We start from the raw sequence: 22,440 nt of genomic DNA on the forward strand, positions 1-22,440 counted from the left end.
GCTTCCAGAAGAACCCTGTGGTTTCATGCTAACCAACCCGGCTTCTCAGTTCTCCTCATTTCCAAAGCAGCAGTGTCAGAATTGGTGCCCCCAATTCCCTTCGCTCTCCCCACAGAACAGGCGGTGGTGGGAAAAACAAGAGAAAGAAAATAATCTTAAGAATAAATATCACTGAAGCATGAAAGGAATGGGGAGAAAAAAACATGAGAGGAGAAAAAACAAGATAGAAGGACCCTGAATTGCAGAGCAGAGGCACGTGGAACAGAACTCGGATCAAAGCACTAGGAATGGTCTTCTTCCTAAAGATACTTATCGAGGTGGGGTCCGATGATAGCAGCCAACAACAAAGAGCCAATCACCTCTCTTTGGCAGTAAATATCCACAGCACAAGTCTGCAGAAACACTGCAGAGACTTAAGTTTGCGGCTCAGAGTGTTAATAGCCCAAGAATACCGGAAATGCTACAAACCTGTCTGGGCAAAACAGAGAGGGTGGAGGAATGGCAGTGAGAAATACTTGTCACTGTAATTGCATTGTGATGAGCATGCGGATATCCACTCTGCAGCAATTGGTATTAGTCTCCTTGAGTTTGGTTTCAGAATAACATCTCCTGGGCAGATCAGCGGTGGAAGAATACAGCAGAGTTTAAGGAACAACACAGCATGAAAAATGCATATTATATCAATGTGTCCAAATAATTTGGCACGAATAATGAAAGCTCTTCAACTCTTTAGTAGGTCTGGGGAAGAGGCCCAAAATCCCAGACCCAGAAGGCGCAAGGAGCTTCGAATTTAGGTGCTGAGAATCATCTGTCTTTATCTGCGATCCAGGGCGGCGGGTTTGCCAGTGGGGAAGGATGCTAAACTTTGACCCTGTTTTGACCTAAGTGGGACTGCCTCGCTCCCCACCAAGAAGGGGGCTCCCTTATGCCAGGATGTGTCTGATCACGCCCTTGCCCATGGAGTCATGGTCTTCCCCTGAAGTAAGTGCATTGGGCTTTGACCTTGCATCATTCCTTTTCAAAATCATCTACTCGCCTTCCATCCCCACTGCCACTAATGGCAAGGAAGGGAGCGCGTGAACTAGGTGAGGGCAAGGGAGGATCTACTGTCCCCACTCTCTCTTCCAAAGAGATGGGCAGCGAGTCCTGGAAGGACAACCTCCCAATCTACCAGAAGCCAGCACACATCTTCCGGTAGCATCCACGGACCATGGGGTGGGAGTTCTCCTCTTCCCCACCTCCGACGGCTCATCCAAGAGAGTCAGAATTGCACAAGCTCACAGGTTCTACAAGTGCCACTTATATCTCTGAAGGACCCGACATCTGTGTCTGCAAGATAATGCAGCCCATCTTTTGTAGCAATTTGTACGTTTTGCCCTCATTGTGCCGTCGGCAGACCGGCAGTGGCCTGTGAAGAGCACGGAGGGAAGTTTTACAGCTCGGCTGCTGGGAGGCGCAGATGTCGCAGGCTGTGTCGTGGAGAGGTGGGAAAGCCTTTAAGCAGGGGAGGAGAGCATTAATTATCTTCCTGCAGCTGTTCACTAACCCTGAGACACAGCACCCTTGCCGTCTTTGGGGCTCATGCCAGCACCGCCACCATTCTGCAGGAGGCCGACCCGGAAGGATGAAGGGAGGAGAGAAACCCGACCGAAAGCTTCAGAGGGAAAATGACAGGGTGCAGAGCTTCCCTTCCACCCTCTTCTAGGATAGGGTCAGCTAGTGCCGGAGAAGCTGGTGGCCGTTCCTCCCCTGCACCAACCCAGGCCATGCCCAACTGCCAGCCCGGCAACAAGTTCACACAGCAGCTGGAAGGTGCAGCTAACCAACCATATGCCGAAAGACCCATTATGACTTACAGTGGGGGTTGCTTGTTCACAGATCTGCAGGCGGAGAGCAAGCAGTTTTTTAAGGTGTTGGTTGGGGGGGCAGGGGGCCTGTTTGGGTTGGGAGCGGCTGGTGTTGATTGGGTTATTTTAAGTCTTTAAAAGAGCTTACATTCTCCCTCTCAGGAGGAATTGTGCTTAAGCAGAAGTGTCTCTATGGCCCCCTGAAGGAAACCATCTCAGGCTCGTTTATCGTGCCGAATCTCCGGTGGTGGCCTTGCTGCCAGGTGTCTTATCGATGCTGGTCCGCGGCAGTGTCAGCCTGGAAATCCTGACTCATTTTACCCAAGACCCTGAAGTCCCAGGCTTGATGAGGAGACTCTGCATATGTCACCCCCCAGGCTCAAATAGGATGATGGCATCCTTCCCCTCCAATTCTCAAACTCCAAGTGTGGGGCAGGAAGTGGTTCAAACTAGTGAAGGGTCTATTCATAGTTTCCCCTCATTTGCAGGAGTTTGTCTAACAAATCCCCTGCAAATAGCACTCCTGCAATTAACAGTTGTCTTTCCTATACATAGATGGAGCCTCAGATGATGAGGCTAGTCCATGGTTACAAGTGGACAAAAACGGTTAATGGGAGACTCAGGGCCCTGACCACACTTTGCACACACGAAATGCCATCCTGTTCTCCTTCTCCCTGTTCTCCCCCCTACTTAGACTGTGAGCCCCATGTGGGATAGGGACTGTGTCCGACAATTAATTTATGTCTACCACAGTGCTTAGTACGGTGTCTGGCATACCAAAAAAAACAAAAAACTAAAAGTAGTCACCCCTCGCTCCCTCAGAAGCTGGGTTTTTGAGAACTAATGGACCCTTGGGTCCTGTTTCCAACCTCAGTGGTGTCAAGCCTTCACACATCCTGCTTCTTCCTTCCAAATCCCCACAAAGCAGCATGGCCCAGTGGATAGAGCACGGGCCTGAGTCAGAAGGTCATGGGTTCTAATCCCAGCTCCTCCACTTGTCTGCTGTGTGACCTTGGGCAAGTCACTTTTCTTCTCTGTGCCTCACTTACCTCCTCTGTAAAATGAGGAATGAGACTGTGAGCCCCATGTGGAACAGGGACTATGTCTAACCTGCTTAGCTTGTATCTAACTACCCCAGCACTTAGAACAGTGCCTGGCACATAGTAAGCACTCAATAAATACCATTATCATCAGGGCTTAGAACAATGCTTGGTACATAGTAAATGCTTAACAAATACCATAATTATTATTCATTCTCTAGCTTCCCCAAGAATCCACCCCATCCTCTTTCAAGGGCCCGTGCAACCAACATGGGACAGGCACTATGACTGATGAGATTATCTTACATCTAACCTTAGCACTTAGTATAATGTTTGCCACAGAGTAAGCACTAAACAAATACCACCACTATGATTATGATTATTATTGCTATTATGGACCTGTTCCAAATCCCACCCCTTCCATGAAGTCTTCCCCAACAGACTAGGATGAAATCCATGATTTTCCTTCCTCTTTTACCACTTTTGTTTCTCAAAGACGTCCACAGAAAGAAACTCCACAACGGGAATCACTCCAACTCTTCCAGCTGGGAAGTCCTTCCTAACGAGGAAACCTCAAATCTTCTTACTGCGGCTTCAATTCAAATTGAGGAGGTCAAATCTGAGGGATGCCGGCCCCTGACTATTTCCAACCCAAGTCCTCCATAAGCTTTTTCCTGCTAGGACTAATCGCTACAGCTCTCTGCCAGGTAAAGCTTTCAGTAAAATCAAATTCCTCTCCCTTTTCCACTTTTCATTCCCCACATAGGAAACCAAATCTATTCTTTTCTGCAGTTGTTTTTCTGTCTTAAAGGTTCTTCTTTTGGCATTTTGCTAGTGTCATACGACTTTGAGAGTGTGATCCATTTGTGATGATTACCTGTGATTAATCCTGCTGGCTATGGGAAATCAGTGTGTGGGGTGGAACTACTTTTTCCAGAGTTGCTGCCTGTATAGCTTTTTATGTTTAACAAGTTTGCAAGTTCACTGTAATTGACAGAGAAGAGGACTTGCAATTAAAAAGGTGTTTTTTATTTATTTCTAAGTGGTAATTTATAGAAATGCTAGAGAAGGGAGAAGGGTAACAAGGCAGTTTAAATTTAGCTTACCGAAGGCCAGAAGGGGCTTTGGCAGAGAGGTCACACCTGCAACTGAGCTGCTGGTATGCTTCACTCTCCCTGCCTAAGCCACGTCTGAGGGAATCAGTGGTTGGCTGGGTCACTGCCAATGTGAGTTCAAGTGGTGCAGAACCACTCGCTGTCATCAGAGAGTGGATGCCCAGTTTATCTCGATCTCATCTATCTCGCTGCCAATGCTTTGCCCACATCCTTCCTCTGGCCTGAACTCCCTCCCCCTCCATATAAGGCAGATCACTGCTCTCCCCACCTTTACAGACTCACTAAAATCACATCTTCTCCAAGAGGCCTTCCCCAACAGAGCCCTCATTTCCCCTATTCCCTCTTCTTTCTGGATCCCCTCTGCCCTTGGAACTGCATCCTTTGAGCATCTGATAGTCAATCCACCTTCAGCCCCATGGCACTTATGTACATATCCATAACTTTATATATATATATATATATATATATATCTGTCTCCTCCTCTAGACTGTAAGTTAATTATGGGCAGGGAACGTGCCTATCAATTCTTTTGTGGGGTACTCTCCCAAGCATTTAGTACAGTGCTCTGCACACAGTTCGCTGCACAATAAATATCATTGATTGATTAAACCGCTAACTGAACCCAAACTGTGAAGTGGATCTTCACTAACAAACCCAATGTCCTTAACAGGGAGGAAACATAATTCTCCCCCGTGGGGGTCCCTCCTCTCTCCCTTTTATGAGAAATGGGATCGCTGACGTGGGGAGTCTCACACTAGCTCCTAAGCAGTAGTTCCAAAGGGTTAAAGGGGGAGATTTATGAGAACATATTTCTTTCCCCGAAACATCAGGCAGTTCATATGTACACATTTCTCTCCACTAAGACCTAATTTTCCACCATTTGCTTTGATTTGCAGCTCTTTTTTCCCATTTCCTTGATTTAATGTCCAATTATTTTTTGTCCCATTGCCAGTAAAACAAAATATTTCATAACTGCTTCTGTGGAGTTTTTTGGACACTGTTTTAAATACATGACTTATGCCTCTTGTATCGCAAAATATAGGGGATTTTAGTGAACACCTAAGGAGGAATTTGGCCTTTTTTCCCACACAGTCTGACCCAAACTTGGCATTCGGTAGCAATCTGCTCCGGTGTAAATGAATCCTCTACGTTCTACCCTCTGACTTCCATTCTGCATCCATGGCAACACCTTGCTTGGATGTCAGGAGCCACAGCAGGACCAGATTCCTACCCTCCATCTCCCCACCCTGTCCCCAGCTCTTCCTTTCCTTTTCCCCAGAAAGGAAAGTGAGACCAGGTACCGGATGGACATGCAAGCATTCTCTTGTGGCCAAACAGACCCCAGTTATTTTGGAGTTTACCGAACTATAAGCTCTTTGAGGGCAGGGATCATGTGTACCAACTCTATTCAAAAGGTATTCTCCCACGCATTGAGTACAGAGATCTGTGCACATTATACATTCAATAAATACCACTGATAGACTGAAAGAGTGGATGAAGCGGCTGAAACCAGTTCCCCCTTGAATTCCCAGAGTCCCACTGGTAGGCCTCTCTGGCAGAACTGACAACATATTCACTCTGACAGAGAAGAAATGGGAAACTTGCAGGTGCCATTCTGTCCTCAAAGAAGAAAGCCTGCTATTGCCCTGAAGCCCACAAAGTCCTTGATGAGATCCTTAGGAAGGATCTTTCAACGAGCTGACAACCAGCCCTCAAGCCCAGACACTTCACCTAGATACCTTGTCGGTCCCAAGGGTACTTAGGCTTTGCAAGAAGTCTGGCATGCTCTTTCCACCGACTCCTATCTGGCAGTCGGGTGGGTTACCAGACCCCTCCGGCTAATGAGAGGTCTAACAGGGCTGCAACCTAACTTTTTCACATAAATCAGGGGCTACCTGGTTCTCTTTTCACCTGGGCCTTGACAGCGGTTTTGTTTAGGGTTATCGATTTCATCCAGTCTGTCCGATTGTAAATGTGACTTTCAACCTGAACTGATCCACCGAAGTTGAAGGATTTGCCAAAGCCAGAAAGTACAGACAAGACTGAACTCCCAGCCCATGAGGGTATAGAATCATAGAACAGTAGGCCTGGTTAGGTCCTTAAGAGACCATCTGATCGACACTTCCGATGTCCAGAGGCACATAGTGAGTTGACGAGCAGCAAGTCCTAATGGAACGTGCACAGGATTGGGTGTCAGGAGATCCGGGCTCGAATCCTGGCTCCAATCCTTGCCTGCCACGTGACTTTGAGCAAGAAGTTAAACTGACTTCTGTGCCTCAGGTTCCTGATCTGTAAAATTCGATCTTACTGATCTGTAAGATTCGATACCTGTTCTCTCTCCCCCTTAGACTGTGAGTCCTGTGAGGGCCAGGAACTGTGTTTAATTCTATTCCAGCACTTGGCACATAGTGAGAACTTTATAATGCCACAATTATTGTTGTTGTTATGATTATTGGAGAGAAGGAAGAAGTCAAGTTCCATACTGATCAACCAGAACATCCTTTTGCTTGGCCCACACTGAATCTTCCTACACACAAAACACTTTGTCTCCACAAAGGCAGCGGGCAGGGTAAAGGAGAGGTTGGTGGCAACAGTTTAAACTCCTAGCAGCCGCCCCTGACCCAATCTCAACTGGTTTGAGGTTGAAGCAGCGTGACCAAGTGGAAAGAGCACAGGCCTGGGAGTCAGAAGACCTCATTTCTACTCCTGGCTCCACTACTTGTCTGCTGTGTGACCTTGGACCAGTCACTTAACTTCTCCATGCTTCAGTTTCCTCATCTGCAAAATAGTAAGCACTTACAAAAACCACTATAACTATTATTATTGTTACATTAATCATCAGGGGACAATGAAGACAGAATCACAGTAACTTCCTAGGCTGGCATCTGGGCAGTCGCCTCACCAGTTACATCCTCAGATTGTCGTGGCAACTGCCTCACTCAAGGAAGCCAAGTGGCATCTCGGTTGGGACCTCCCATCACAGAGCTATTAGTGGCCGGAATCGCACCTCCTGCTCTTTGATGGCAATTCTATCAGTAAGGACAGTGAACAGAGGGAAAGTAGGGGCTGGAAATGAGCAGGGGGGAAGTGGGAGGGGAAAAAGTGAGCGAAAAGGGAGGAAAAGCTTGGCCTAGTGGATAGAGCACAGGCCTGGGAGTCAGAAGCACCTGGGTTCTAAGTCTGGCTCCACCACTTCTCTGTTGTGTCACCCTGGGCAAATCACTTAACTTCTCTGGGCCTCAGTTATCTCATCTATAAAATGAGGATTATGACTGTGAGTCCCATGTGAGACAAGGACTGTGCCCAACCTGATTAGCTTGCAACTACCCTAGTGCTTAGTACAGTGGCAGGCATATAGTAAGCATTTACCAAAGCCATAAAATAAAACAAAAAGCTAATGGGAAAAGGAAACAACATCCTGAAAAATATTTGCCTTTTCCTCCATCCCATATGTCAACTTTCAGCTTTGGGGGTGTGGAAGCAGGAAAGGTAGAAAGCATAAGAAACCCAAATAGTTGAGATCAGGGAGCAGGGGGACATTTGGTAAACGTCTTTAGGCACGTCTACCTTTAAATTTACATTCTGGGGGGCAGCAGTGCTCGGAAAGCCCCAGTGGCCCATTACCACAAGGAACAGCATTTCTATTGTATCCTGGAGGGCTCCCAAAAGAACTTCAGACTGTTCGTCCCTCTGCTCAGAAGATATTTTGACTGCTGTCCGGAAGACAGGAACAGCTGGGCTGTTAAAGTCAACAGGCTCCCACTTCCACATAGAGCAGATTGTGTCATAATTGGAAATGTGAAATATGCCTTCCATTGTTCAAGTTGGAGAAGGCAGGGCAGAAGGCTGTTCCCAAGCCCCCATGCCCAGACTGACCATATGGCTCACTTTAGCTGGGACGGTACTGGATTTCTATTCAGGGTCCCATTCATCCCATCGATTGGTCAATCAATCAATCAACAATGAAGGCTTATTGTGTGCAGAGCACTGTACTAAGCATTTGGGAGAGTATAATATGACAGAGTTGGAAGACCCGTTCCCTGCCTAAAATGAGCTTACAGTCTAGAGGGGGAGACAGACCTTAACATAAATAAATAATTTATAATATACCATTTATAGATATGCACATAAGTGCTGTAGGGGTTGAGGGTAGGGCAAATACCAAATGTCCAATTCTAGTGGCCTTTGCTTCTCCCCGCAATCACCAGCCCAGAGGAGAGATCAGTAGGAATGGCAGAGAAACCCACCCCAACCCGAGGGACAGCCAACAGTCAATCAATTAGTGGAATTTATTGAGTACATACTCTTTGCAGATGACTGTACTAAGCACTTGGGAGAGTAAAATACAAAAGAGTAGGTAAAGATGATCCCTGACCACAAGGAACTTTCAAACTACAGGGGCTTACAGACCGGAGTTTAAAGGAAGCTGGAAAGAGGGGCAAAATCCCACCCATCTCTCCCCCAACATGAATTGTTCCTTCCGCCACATCTGCTACAGCAGTCAGATCTGACACCAGGCTGAGATTAATCAATAATATTTATTGAGCACTTACTGTGTGCAGAGCACTGTACTAATAGCTTGGGATAGTACAATATAAGAGATGGTTGACATATTCCCTGCCCACGGTGAGCTTACAGGGTCAAGGATACATAGAAGCATCAGCTTAGTGGAGCAGGAGAAGCGGAAGTATCATTCACTTGCAACACACACTCCCCTGAACAGATAGGGGTTCTGACCTCCCCTCCTACACACAACATCCAGTTTCCTATGGGTCTAAAATGTTTTAGCCACTGTGCTGGTTTGACCGGAACTCACAATCCAGTCCTATGTCAAGGAGATTGTCATATGGCCCAAACTGGGCCGGTGGCCAGGGAATGGAGTGGCTGGGCCAGTCCTGAAGCTCCATTTCCTGACAACCATTTGGCTGAGAGAAGAGTTAAGGTTGAGAAAACATTATTAAAAAGGAGAAATAATGGGCCAGACTTTTATTGGACAGAGGAGTGGAGGGAGAGACTGGCTCACAGTTAAGACATCGTATGCCTGTTGTGTGAGGGTAGGTCAGGAGGCAGCCAGTCAATGTGTGGGAAGAAAGGAGTACCAGAACCCGAAGGGGAGAACTTGTGTCTATTTGGAAGAGGGTGGGTTGGGGCACAGGGCCAGAATAAGAGCTGAACCAGGATCCATCCTTGTAAAGGTTTTCAGCCTGCAAGGCAAAATTATCGCCTGCCATCACTGCTGTTTTGAAGGGTCTTTTATGCAGTGTTAAAATTGCTTTGTTTTTTATGTTCCCTTCTTAAAAAATTTCAACCATTTCTCAAGACGGCTGCGATCTCGTCCATATGTAGAATGAAGACTCTAGAGTTGCCTTGGGTGTGGAAGGAGGTTGTTCAAGGACTCCAGAGAGAAAACTCTGCTGCTTTCAAACTCCACAGACGCCGGGCAATGGCAAGAATACACAGCCAGGGAAAATGCACCTCAATGTTTCTCCTCTAGTGCTGAGGGGAGAAAGAGAGAAGCAGCATGGCTTAGGGGAAAGAGCACTGGCTTGAGAGTCAGAGGACCTGGGTTCTAATTCCAGCTCCGCCACTTGTCTGCTCTGTGACCATGGGCAAGCCACTTAACTTCTCTGTGCCTCAGTTACCTCATCTGTAAAACTGGGATTAAGACTCTGGGCCCCATGTCTCATAACCTGATTATCTTGTATCTACCCCTGCGCTTAGAACAGTGCTTGGCACATAGTAAGTGCTTACAAATACCATAACAATAATAATAATAAGAGAGAGGATGCAGAATGGAGAGGACTGTCGGGCTGGGAAAATCAGGGGGAAAGGAACAGCTACTTCCTCTGCCAGCAGTTTTTGCCTCCGGGCCCCAGAGTATTTAGACCCTGGAGTCCATGTACCCCAGGGATCTGCTTCCTTTCTGTGCAATAGAGCTAATCCATCAATGGTGTTTATTAACTGCTTACTATGTACAGAGCACTGTACTAAGCACTTGTGAGAGTACAAATACAAGAGGGTTGGTGAACAACGATCCCTGCCCCCATGAACCTTACAGTCAAATGGGGGAGACAGACACTAAAATAAATTACAGGTACGGGAAGCTACCGAGTATCAAGGTATGTACATAAGTGCTCTAGGGATGGGGATGGAGGTAGGATAAGTGTTTAGGAGGTGGGATTAAGTAAGTGCCTGGAAGAGGCAATTTGAAAATGAAACACAATGAAAGCTTTGTGCAGCTGGTGAGCAACGACTCATCCTCAACGACAACTCAACAGAATAGTCTCCCAGCATTCCAGGGAGCATGCAGGGTGACAACTCATCTCTATTTCACAGTACCCACCTCTGCTGGCCACTCTGACCCATGCCAAGGTTCCTGCCAGGGAGGCCAGAGTGAAAACCCTAGCCTAAGTCACCAGAACTGCTAGGGCAATGGCAGGTGGAAGGCAAGACTAAATTATATATTATAAATTACTTACATTAATGTCTGTCTCTCCCTTAAAACTGTAAGCTCACTGTGGGCAGGGAACATATCTGCTAACTCGGCTGTATTTTCCTCTCTCAAGCATTTAGTACAGTGCTCTGCACAGTAAGCCTCAATAAATACCACTAATTGATGGATTGCCTGGCCCTACTGGTGGCCCGCCACAGAGATCGGGGAGTAGACGTGCAGGCCATATTGTGTCTTTACACAGAACATCGGGAGCTATCCCTGTAAGACAACCTGCCAAAGTAAGATGAGGAACAAGGCTTGGGCTCCTGGAAAAGCCATGGCCTTAGTGAGGCCTCAAGGGGTCCAGAAAAAGGAAATAATGACCATCCAAAGAGCGGGGACCACCCATTGGAACAGCCAGGCTATTGCAGGAAGAAGCGAGGCAGCCTGCTGGAAGAAACCCAGTGAATTTAAGGAGGAAACCAAGTCAACTGTCATTTCACTCGAATCCTCCATTGAGGGTAGGCAGCACCTCAAGAGGTGGCCAGCGTCACATGCCTCAAGCCAGGAGGGAAACCAGTTTTCCCAACAGAAGAACAAGGTTGGGGCTAGGAAGGGAAATTCACAATGGAAATGCCTTGGAGATTCCCAGTGGTCTCCCACCATGCCAAGCTAGACCTTCTGGCCTCCAAAGCTCTGCTCCACAGAATGTGGAGAGCTCCTCCTGACTGTACACCCAAGGCCCTACTCCATTAAGCTCTTTGCTATGTGAAGTGTCTTACTGGGGCCTCTTACTGGGGCCCACAGTCACCTCCCAGGCTGGACAGCTCAGCTTCTCTGCAGATAGGAACAGGGATGAAATGGACAGGAGAAACCCAGGCTCCTCTTCTAACCCCTCCTCTCTCCCTGGTCCCATCTCCCTCAATGATACCCAAAGCCAGCATCTCCATGCCTAGAAGTTTAGCCCAGTTCGCTGTGCCTAACCCCAAGGCTTTACAGATTCATATGGATTTTCAGAAATCTAGGTCTGGGTTTCCAAACTGTTGGCAGCCTGCCTTGGGGAGCATGTCAGTTTGAACATGAGGCTGAACTTGAAAAGACAGTGCCTGGAGGTGGAAGCTGCAACAGGGGAAGCACCACCCACACACACAGGCACACAAACACACACACACCCTCCAGGGATACTTCTCTTCAAAGCAGTCTTGCTTTCCCTTACTCAGCTTGGTTGACACCAGCAAAAATAAAAGTTGTGTTTTGAGCGTGTGCATGTGTGTGTGTGCATGTAGGAGCTTAATTTCCCATAGCTTGTGGTTGCCTACAGCCAAGCCGGTGGAGGACCGCATCCAGATAAAGGTTCTCTCCAGAGGGAAAAGGTGAACCTTGGGGTTCCCGCTGATGCATCAGCTGGGCTGAGTCGGTTGCACGGAGGCTACAAGATGCAAGGCACCCCCCACAAGGGGCCAGCAGGTGTATTTGTATGACAGCATTCTGATCAACCCTAAGGGAATGCTTCACCTGCAAACCGTAGGGCGCTTGTGATATCCACCTGCCACCCCCGCCCCCGCAAACACCAAGTTCAAATTGCCTCTCACAACAGCTATTCCTCCTAAACAATGCAAGAACATGCAAGAATAACATGCAAGAATCAGAATAAACAGCCAGAAGTGCAAACCGCAAGCCACTGGAGAAGGGAACTGTTTCAAAAAGCAGATTTTGCCTCCAAGTTCTGCATATTTCTGGAGGGATTCAGTTATTCCGGAGGAGGAGTGGAGGCAGAGAAAAGGGGGGGCGGGGTGGGGATGGGGAGGAGGGAGAGGGAGAGAGAGCAAGTGCAACATATGGGTGAGCTTTCGAGAGCACGTGCAACATATGGGTGAGCTTTCGAAGGGGTCCAGGGATGCAGCGATTGGGCGATTGTAACCAGGATGATGATAATATAATTCTCTCCAGCTACAGAGCAGCCAGACTTGCTCAGTGCACCAATGACAGACCCAAGAACAGGATTCAAGGCTCTTAGGTCAGTCCTGGCGTTTTAAGCCCTGATGGCAATGGGCTGACTCTGCTCGGTCACCTCGACTTGGTATAGAACAAGAGGAATCCCAAATAAAGTTCCAAGAGGCTTTGGGGGTGGAAGGGGAGAGGAAGAGGGAACAGAAGGAAGCCCCCTTTTTCTGTTTATGGCTATGCTTCCTTTTTCTGAAAAATCGTGACCACTGGCTCTCTTGCCAAACCCCAGTTGGGAGTCTCTTGCTGATACTGGCAGAAGGGACCTCATAGAGGGCAGGGAACAATGTTGTATAGTACTCTCCCAGGTGCTTAGTACAGTGGAAGCACTCACTAAATACCACTGTTGATTGATGTCCAGAAGGTGCCAGCATCCCTTTTCCCCTTTCTGACTGTCCCCATTCATCCAGTCCAGAGGTCCCTGTTTGGGCTTTCCCCACCCACTTTCACTCGGCTTCTGAGTCCTGAAGGGACCGAGTTTACTTTCACACCATTGGGCATGCAATCTTCTCATTTAGTCACAGGCTTGGAGAATTGGCAGCCAGCAACGGAAGACAGGACAGGAGGGGAAGCTGCGGGGAGAAACTAGAGGAGGCTTCGAGAAGGGCAAGATGCCAAGGGGCAGAAAGTAACACGGCACAAGGTATGGAAGACAGCAAATGCTAAAATGCAGCAAGGGACAAACTTTATACTTGGGGGATCAGCCACCTCAAAATAGAGGGGCGGGGACAGTCTTGTTCTTGGAGGGGGTACAGTTCTGCATCCAGAAAGGCCTAAGGCAGGTGCCGCTTTCAGCCACTGTGGTGAGAGGGAACGCCAGGACTGGTACCCTCACGGGGAGAATGGAGCCAGGGGGAATGGAAGGAGGATGAAGAAGAGAGTGAGGGCTACTCTTCCTCTTCTTGGGCAGTGGAAAAAGAAGTAGCCACCATTATTCCCCTTCAGGCCATTCCTGGGAGTTTCTGACATGGCCCAAAAGGTGTCATCTGGCTTCTCTGAGAAGGTGGCCAGACTTGTTTAGACTCACAATTCCTAGAGCAGCCCTTTGGGACCCTGTGGCATTTCCATCACAATTTTGCATCAGTGAGTTTCACCTAAGTGGTGAATTCTTCAAATGGAAGGACAATTATGGATAAACCTAGGGATAATCTTCCTATTCTTCCCAATAGCCACACCCATGTTAGGAAACCTGTCTGTATATCCGTTCTAGAAAAGCACCCTGACCTAGTTGAGTCACGGCCTGTTGCAAGGCTACAATGCACACTGCAACAGTGCCTGAGGCATTGTGCCTCACCTGACTAGGGATATTATCTGCCAGCTGGGAATAACCAAAAACAGTAATAATAATAACAATAATAATACTTAACCACTTACTATGTGCTAAACACTCTGCACAGATTAATTCCTGACCCAAATGGGGCTCACAGTTAAAGGGAGAAGGTGAGTAGGTTTATCTTATTCCCATCTGACTGATAAGGAAATTGAAGCTTAGAAATATTAAGTGGTTTGTCCAAGGTCATACAGCAGGCAAGTGGTAGAGCAGGATTAGAACCCAGTTCCCCTGTCTCTCAGCCATGTGTCCTTTCCAGATATGGGCACTGGGGCATCTCCGTGCCACAACACACCCCTCCAAGGAAACAGGGTCATTCCAATGTCCTGTGCTGGTGATCAAACATTGATTAGGGAATCTGAAATTTTGAAATGATTTAGGAGTCCCTCGATGAGGAACGTAATGTTCTGTGCCTGGCTGCATTATGAGCCATCCATCTCCTGTCAGGGAGAAGCAAGAAATTGACAGAATCAATACAAACGGGTCTGAAGAAAGACTTGACTCATTTCCCTCCCCTTGCCTCGGGCGACAACCAGAGCAGGAAAGCAAGGGGAAGAGGAGGAGGAGGAGGAAAAAAAGGAAGAGTAGAAGGAGAAGGAGGAGGCCGGATCACCAGCCCAGGATCCCATTTGCCTAATCCTGAGCATGGTGGAACCAACATATCTGCTCTCAACTCCCTCCCCTAGCAGTGCCAGTATTGCCCCTGGGGCTGGGCACATGAGGTCTCGCTCTCCGAGGGGTGGGGCCGTTGCCCAGCCTTGCCACCACAGCACTGTGGTCATGCATGTACTTGAGCTCAACCGACCACAGGAGATGTTTTCTCGGCTCCAAATGAAGAGGCCCTAAAATGAGATACTTGACCGGGGACCCGGACGGTCATATTTCCTTATTCATTGATTCATTCATTCGTTCAATTGTATATATTGAGACCTTACAGTGTGCAGATCACTGTACTAAGTGCTTGGGAGAGTACATTACAACAATAAACAGTCAAATTCTCTGCCCACAATGAGTTTATAGTCTAGAGGACTGTTCTGAGGGACTTTCAGTTTCCTGCCTTGATGGCGCTGGCCCCAACCATGTTTCCTAGCAAAATCCATTTGCATTTCCCAGAGAGTGTAAATGCGTGACTGTGTGGTAATGGATCAGCTCTTTTCTACTTCTAACAAGGAACGGCACACTAAGGCATTTATTAAGCCTGCTGAGAGGCTTGAATGGGCATTTTTGAAGGCTAAAAGGGGGATGAGGGGTGGCAGCAGCAGGTGAAAGGCTTGACTTGTTTAGCTCTACCCTGGCAACAAGGCTGGCTGCCCTCGGGAACAAAAGATTCTGAGGCCACTGTGAAGCAGGCTTCAGAAAGGACCTGGACTCTCCTCTGACTTACTTCCCGTAGTCCACATCATCTTTGCTCTGCAGAAAGCTTCTCTTGCCTAGCCATCTGTTTTCAATAATTCCTTCTCCTGAAGCTCCTGTCCAACCCCTGCAGAAAACTGCCTTTGCAAAAGCCTCCTCAGAGCCAAGTTTATTCTCCACCCTCCTTCGGCTTGACTATGCTTAGACTCAGAGGGACCTCTGGAACTCCTTAAACCTCCCGTTTCCTCAGCTTCTGGGACAATGGTCTCTTTGGATTTCTTCCTTTTCTCAGGCATAACTAGTCACAGCTAAGTCCACCGTGGTTCTTCCAGGCTGGGCTTAGACCAGCCTCACACTGCTGAGGCAGAGGTTGGGCGGTGGGGAGAGAAAAAGCAGAAACTGAATTACGATGGCCAGTCATCTGGTTTTGCAATGAACAACTATTAGTTGTGCTATTTGTTAAGTGCTTATTATGTGCTGAACACTGTGCTAAGCTCTGGGGAAGATGCAATGCCATCAGACTAGACATAATGTGTGTCCCACATGGGGCTCACAGTCTAAGGAGGAAGGGAGAATAAGTATTGAATCCCCATTTTACAGCTGATGAAACTGAAGCACAGAGAACGTAAGTGGCTTGCCCAAAGGTTACCCAGCAGGCAAATGAAAGAATTGGGTCTCCTGACTCTCACACTTGACCACAGTGCAGCTAATGCTATTGAGTTTCTTTGCATCAGAGTTTAAACTGACTAGTGAGGGAATGCCAGGGCCACTGGAGCAAGTGGGGCATTTAGTGGTCTTTTTAGAGAAAAATGCTAGGCTCATTCAAAATCAGAATACTTCCAGCAAAATGGTGCATGTGATATGATCATGCTACACCATGTAAATTGTGTGCCATATCACACCTCTCCCTGTCAGATATTCGGGAAGGCTGTCAGTTGCCACACTAACTTGGACACACTGTGGTTAAAAAAAACACAGAGCATGATGCAAATTGGCACCCATCTTGCATCAAGAATTTCCTAAGTTCATTCATTCAATTGCATTTACTGAGTGCTTAGTGTGTGCAAAGCATTGTACTAAGCACTTGGGAAGTACAATTCAGCAAAGTTTCCATTATCTTTCCATGCTGGAGAGAAACCAGGTCCCTAATGCTTAGCTAGGTCAAGTTCTCTTCTATCCGAGACACCTTCCACAAGAACCAACCATCCTAGGATCCAAGTCCAAATTTAATCCAGCATTCATTCTCCACCAAGAGTCCCCCTGGCTAGCAAAGTGATGAAAGTGTCCTATCCTGTGCCACCCTGGATTCTCTATAATAGAGTTTCAAGGCTCTACTCCCCCTGCTGTATCCATTTCAGAGGGCACTACCCTGCTCCCTGGAACCCATCTAAAGTTTGCTTTGGGATCCCTGGGGGTCAAGGCTGTGATGTGCTCCAGAATCCTCAGACTCCAAACTAGCTGTAAATACTTACCAAATGCACAGGCCAATCGTGACACAAGATAAGGGAGTCAGGAGGCTGAATTTAGTTGAGAGAAAGTTACCCAAACTAATGGGATTCAACGTGAACTCTACTGAGATCAGCTCTTTAGCAATGCATAGCAAATGTTCATTTCACTAGGAAGTGATGGCAACAAAAGCTTCTAATGTCCCTGACCTCCCACAGAGGGCTTTCTTCAGTTGTTGCTGTTGTTTTGACAGTTGTTGTTTTTAATGTGCAGGAGCGAATCCCTAAGGGGCCCTTCCCCTCCTTAGGGGGAAAAAACATTGTTCTTGAAAATAAGGAGCAGACCAGAGTAACTTGCCATTTCTACAATGAAGTCACAGAGGTAAAGGAGGAAATGTGTTTTGTACCAGACTTATAATTTTTTTTTCCTACAAAGGCACACCTAAACTTCCCTGCCTCTTTGATAGTTCCCTTGGCAACTGCCTTCAGGACCTGCACAAGCCCAGAAGAAGGCCAGGGAAGCAGGGCTGAAATGTTGCCTGGGGAGCTGGGTTCCAGCTGCTCCCCAAAACCTTGCTCTGGTTCAGGACCAGGTCCCGTGAACATAGAGCCCTGCTCTGTCCCTCTCCTCCTTTCCCATCACGCCCCCTGGTTCTGACAATTCAATCGATAAAGCAATAATAATAGCTGTGTATTTGTTAAGTGTTTGCTATGTGCCAAGCACTGACCTAAGAGCTAGGGAGGTAATAATTGCATTTGATACAAGACAATTAGATCGAACCCAGCCAGTCCCTTTCTCGCATGGGGCTCACAACCCAAGGAGGAAGAACAGCTTTTTAATCCTTATTTTACAGATGAAGGGACTAAGGCACAGAGAAATTAACTGACTTGATTCCCTAGCCTGGGTTCTTTCCACTAGACCATGCTGTTTCCTCAGTAGTACTTATTGAGTACTTCCTCTATAGAAAGTACTGTGATAAGTACTTGGGAGAATACAGTGAAGTTAGAGGACACTGCGCTCAAGGAGTTTACATTCTAGATGAAGCCCTCTACTAGGCTGGGCTCAGTCCCTGTCCCATGTAGAGCTTGTAGTCTAAGTAAGAGGGAGAACAGATTTTGAATTCCCATTTTCCAAATGAAGGCACAGAGAAGTTCAGTGACTTGTCCAAGTCAGGCAAGTGGCAGAGCTGGGATTAGAACCCAGTCCCCTAACTCCCAAGTCCGGACTCTTTCCACTAGGCCACACTGCTTCCCAAAGGCTATGCTGCTTCCTGATTATATTGAAGTGCTCAGCAAAATAGGATGGAAGAGGAGAGGTTAGTCAGGGATGGCTTTCTGTACAAGATATGATTTTAGAAGGGCTTTGAAGATGGGGAGAGAATAAGGAAGAGGTCTATGGCAGGAGAGCAGCCAAAAATGGGCTGAACTAGGGCTGGGATCACAAGTTTTTGGTGAATCCTCTTCTCTGGAAGATAATGGGAAACCAAGCACCAGGGCTCAGAGTGACGGGCAGAAGAAAGTCAAAGAGGCTGCTATGTATTTTGCAAATTGTGGACAAATGACTAAAGGAAGAGAAAATGTATTCATTTGCTGTGAAGTTATTGGCCATTTAGAAGTAGTAAACAGCTCCCTGGTTTCCACTTGCTGCCTAAGACCTATCAAATTTCCTGATAAAGGGCCTGTGTCATTCATTTGTCTGCTGGAAGAGATAACACCAGTGCCGGTTTGTTTTGCCAAGTTGAAATTATTCAGTTGAACAGTCCTGCTGAATGAATCTGGGAAATGTGACCATCGAGGTGATTTGGCTCTTTAAAAAAATTGCTTTCATTCTTTCACCTCAAATTGGATTGTTTTGATCCTTGCGACATCAGAGCATACTGCAACAGGATTCTCAAGTGCTTTCAATAGGCTGATACTGAACCACTACCACTGTTTGGATGGGGAAGAAAAGCAGAATGACACCTCCTTCAGGGTATCATGTTTAATCTCCCCAAAATGATCTTTTTAATACCTTGGTTACCTAGGGTACATTTCATCTTCAAAATCCAAAGCACTTTTACACGTACTGATCTTTTTATTTTCACATCTCTGTGGCATAGGTGGGGGAGAGTATAATTACCCCCAGAAAGCTTAAGTGATTTGTTCCCAGGTTATAAATTGAGTCAGTGACACAGATGGGACTAGAATCCAAGTCTCTTGGCCACCAGCTCCATGCTCTTCTATCAGATAATGCTGCCTGCTAGCATTTCTCTGTAACCCTTCCGCACATGTGTCGGTGGCTATATTGGCTACCCGATGTCAGCAGAACAAAATACACAACCCAGATCAATCATCCCAGGCTCCAGGTCCCAAGCCCCAGTACATACTACAACCGAGTAGTTCCTGGATCATCCTACATTTGCCTGCTGTGTGACCTCAACAGGTTACCTAACTGTGCTTTGCCTCAGTTTCCTCATCTGTAAAATGGGGATTACGCACCTGGTCTTCCTCCCTTTTAGATGTTGAGCCTTATGTATCTATTCTAATTATCTTTTTACCTATCCCAGTGTTTAGAACATAGAAAGAAGTTAATAAATACCACAAACACTATTATTATCATCTGTCCCAATCGCCAAGCACCTCGATAGGTCCCCCTTCTCCCCAGAGAGTGGGAGATGGCTCATTCTGGCCCATGGAGCAGTTCTTGTCCCACCAGGAGTTTCCACTCCCTCTGCCTTCTGCCTTGGGGGTCTTCACTGCCTTGGTGGGAGGGGTGGGGAGCCCTTAATGCTCAGGGAGGAAGCACCCAAAACAACAGGGTAGGTAGACATGATGCCTGCCCACAAGGAGCTTACAATATAGTAGGGAGGGAAAGGCATTAAAATAAATTACAGAGAAGGGACGCAAGCACCTTCTGTACTCTACTAAGCGCTGGAAAGAAGCATATGGGTGAGTTTTCAATACTGCTCCTGTCCTCAAGGGGTTCAAAACTGAAAGCAAAGTGAGATGGGTTGTTGATGGCAAACACATAAGGAAAGATGAATACATAAAAATAGAAAAGATAAGGGCAGCAGTCCAGATGACAGGAATAGCGGAGCTCCAGGCTCCTCAAGGCTCGGACCAACAATCTCGCATGTCACAGTCACAGCCCCGGCCACAGCCTTCCCGGCTTTCAAAAAGTTTGAGTCCACCCTGGGCTGAAGCAGGGGTGGAAGGGAATCCCAGTGGCTTGAGGGTGGGAGCAGTTTCTTTCCCACGTGGTCACAATCTCCAGGTGACACAGTAAATAAGTCTATTAGTAAAAGTCACATCATAACTATCTATGAATCCAGACAGCCTTCAGAACCATGCATTAGGTATAATTTTGTTTTTATGGTAATTATTTCCAGATCACTAGAGGATCAGTAAACTATCATATTTATGCAAGTACTGCATAAGGATTGGGGGTGGGTGAATTTTTAAAAATCAAGGTATAAGAAATCCATGTGAGAGTGCAAATGGGGTCCAGAAAACCCCAGAAGGAATGTCTCTAATCCTTCCTTCCATTAGGTCCCTCAGTGGGAGAGAATTGGGGTTGGTTAGAGGAGGGGTGGATTTGGTCATGGCTTTCTGTGTTTGGGGGGAGAAGAGAGGAATGATTCTTCAAGAATTATCCCCATATACATTCCCAAAGACAGGAGATTCCACAGGACAAATCTTTCACAAAAAAAAAGCCACATACCTCCAAAATAATAATGTTGGCATTTGTTAAGCGCTTACTATGTGCCGAGCACTGTTCTAAGCGCTAGGGGAGATACAGGGTAATCAGGTTGGCCCACATGAGGCTCACAGTTAATCCCCATTTTACAGATGAGGTAACTGAAGCACAGAAAAGTGAAGTGACTTGCCCACAGTCACACAGCTGACAAGTGGCAGAGCAGGGATTTGAACTCATGACCTCTGACTCCCAAGCCTGTGCTCTTTCCACTGAGCCACGCTTTGTTTAGCACATTTAACACCTTCTTCCAAAGGTGCTTTTTGTCACCTACCCCATTTCACCCCCCCAAAATCCTTATTAGGTAGGGAAGGCAGGTAGTATTATCCCCATTTTACAGATGAGAAAACTGAAGCACAGAGAGGCCAAGGCAATTAGATTAGGACACACAGGAGGCTACTGGGAGAGCTGAGATGATTAGCCAGGCCTCCTCACTCCCAAACGTATGCTCTTTCCACTGGACCACACTGCGTCCCTCATCTCCCTGACCTCACCAATCAAATCAATCAACCAATGGTATTCATTAAGCACTTACTGTGTGCAGAGCACCGTACTAAGCGCTTGGGAGAGTGCAATACAAAAGAGTTGGTAGACACATTCCCTGCCCATAATGAGCTTACAGTCTAGTCTACAGTCTAGTCTACCACCTAGGATGGCTGCTCCCCAGGCAACAATCAGTCAGAGAGCTATGGAATCCACCTTTTTACCTCTCTCTGCATGCTTGTGTGTTTTACCATCCCTAATAGGCCCCATAAATGGTTGCCGAATCCAGTCGAAATGGTCTATTTGCTGCCTAGTGCAGCGTGTAATCTTTTCCAGAGGTGGTATTGATCTTGTTAGCCTCCCAGCAATCCAGTCTTCAAGCATGCCTTTACGGCTTCTTTCCTATGGATGAGCCACGAGTCTTTTTTGCCGCCTGCCCACTAGCACTGCCTGAGTGGCTTTACAGGCTAAAGAGGATCAGAGGTCAAGAAGATCACTTGGTTCTGTTCCCCCTCAGCATTTTAATAGACAAGGAGACCAGGGTTATTGATTAGTTACTCATAACCAGGAGCAGGTACCAACTTCCAAGGGGCTGTATGGAACTGAGGATGAGGGAAAAGGAATGGGAACTGAAGCTAGCAGCTCCGATAAAGAATGAAATGTTATCATGGAGGATTTCGGCCCATTTGGGGCTGTGGGTTCAGGGGTTTGGGTCACCCTGGGACTGAGTACAGGTTCCCCTTCCAGTAAGAACAGAAAAGGAAGACACTGTATATAATGCAAAAGGAAACCAAACAAACATGTTTATTGATATTGATATTATACTGTGTGCAGAACACTATAATAAGAGTTTGGGAGAATATAACAATAATGGAGTTGGTAGATACTTTCCCTGCCCACAACAAGTTTAAAGTCTAGAAGGACATTAATATAAATAAATTATGGATATGTATATAAGTGCTGTGGGGGTGAGGGAAGAGTGAATAAAGGCAGCAAATCCAAGTGCAAGGCTGATGAAGAAGGGAGTGAGAGAAGAGGAAATGAGGACTTGGTCATTAAGGCCTCTTGGAGATGTGCCTTCAGTAAGGCTTTGAAGGTGGAAAGATGAATTGTTTGTTGGATATGATGAGGGAGGGTGATTTAGGCGAGGAGCAGAACATGGGCCAGAGGTCAGTAGTGAGATAGAAGAGGTGGAGGTACAGTGAGTAGATTGTCATTAGAGAAATGAAGTATAAGGGCGAGGTGAAGTAGGAGGGCAGCAAGATGAGGTAGGAGGGGGCAAGGTGACAGTGTTCTGAAACCAATGGTAAGGAGTTTCTGCTTGATGAGGATGGGTGACCCCTGGATAGGCAAACACCCTCCACCTCTTTACCACCAGTTTTCTGGACCATATAATAATAATAATGTTGGTATTTGTTAAGCGCTTACTATGTGCCGAGCACTGTTCTAAGCGCTGGGTAGACATAGGGGAAGCAGGTTGTCCCACGTGGGGCTCACAGTCTTAATCCCCATTTTACAGATGAAGGAACTGAGGCACAGAGAAGTTAAGTGACTTGCCCACAGTCACACAGCCGACAAGTGGCAGAGCTGGGATTCGAACTCATGAGTCCTGATTCCAGGGCCCGTGCTCTTTCCACTGAGCCACGCTGCTTCTCTG

The sequence above is a fragment of the Ornithorhynchus anatinus genome, chromosome 16, assembly GCF_004115215.2.
Source record: "Ornithorhynchus anatinus isolate Pmale09 chromosome 16, mOrnAna1.pri.v4, whole genome shotgun sequence".
NCBI classification, from domain to species: Eukaryota; Metazoa; Chordata; class Mammalia; order Monotremata; family Ornithorhynchidae; genus Ornithorhynchus; species Ornithorhynchus anatinus.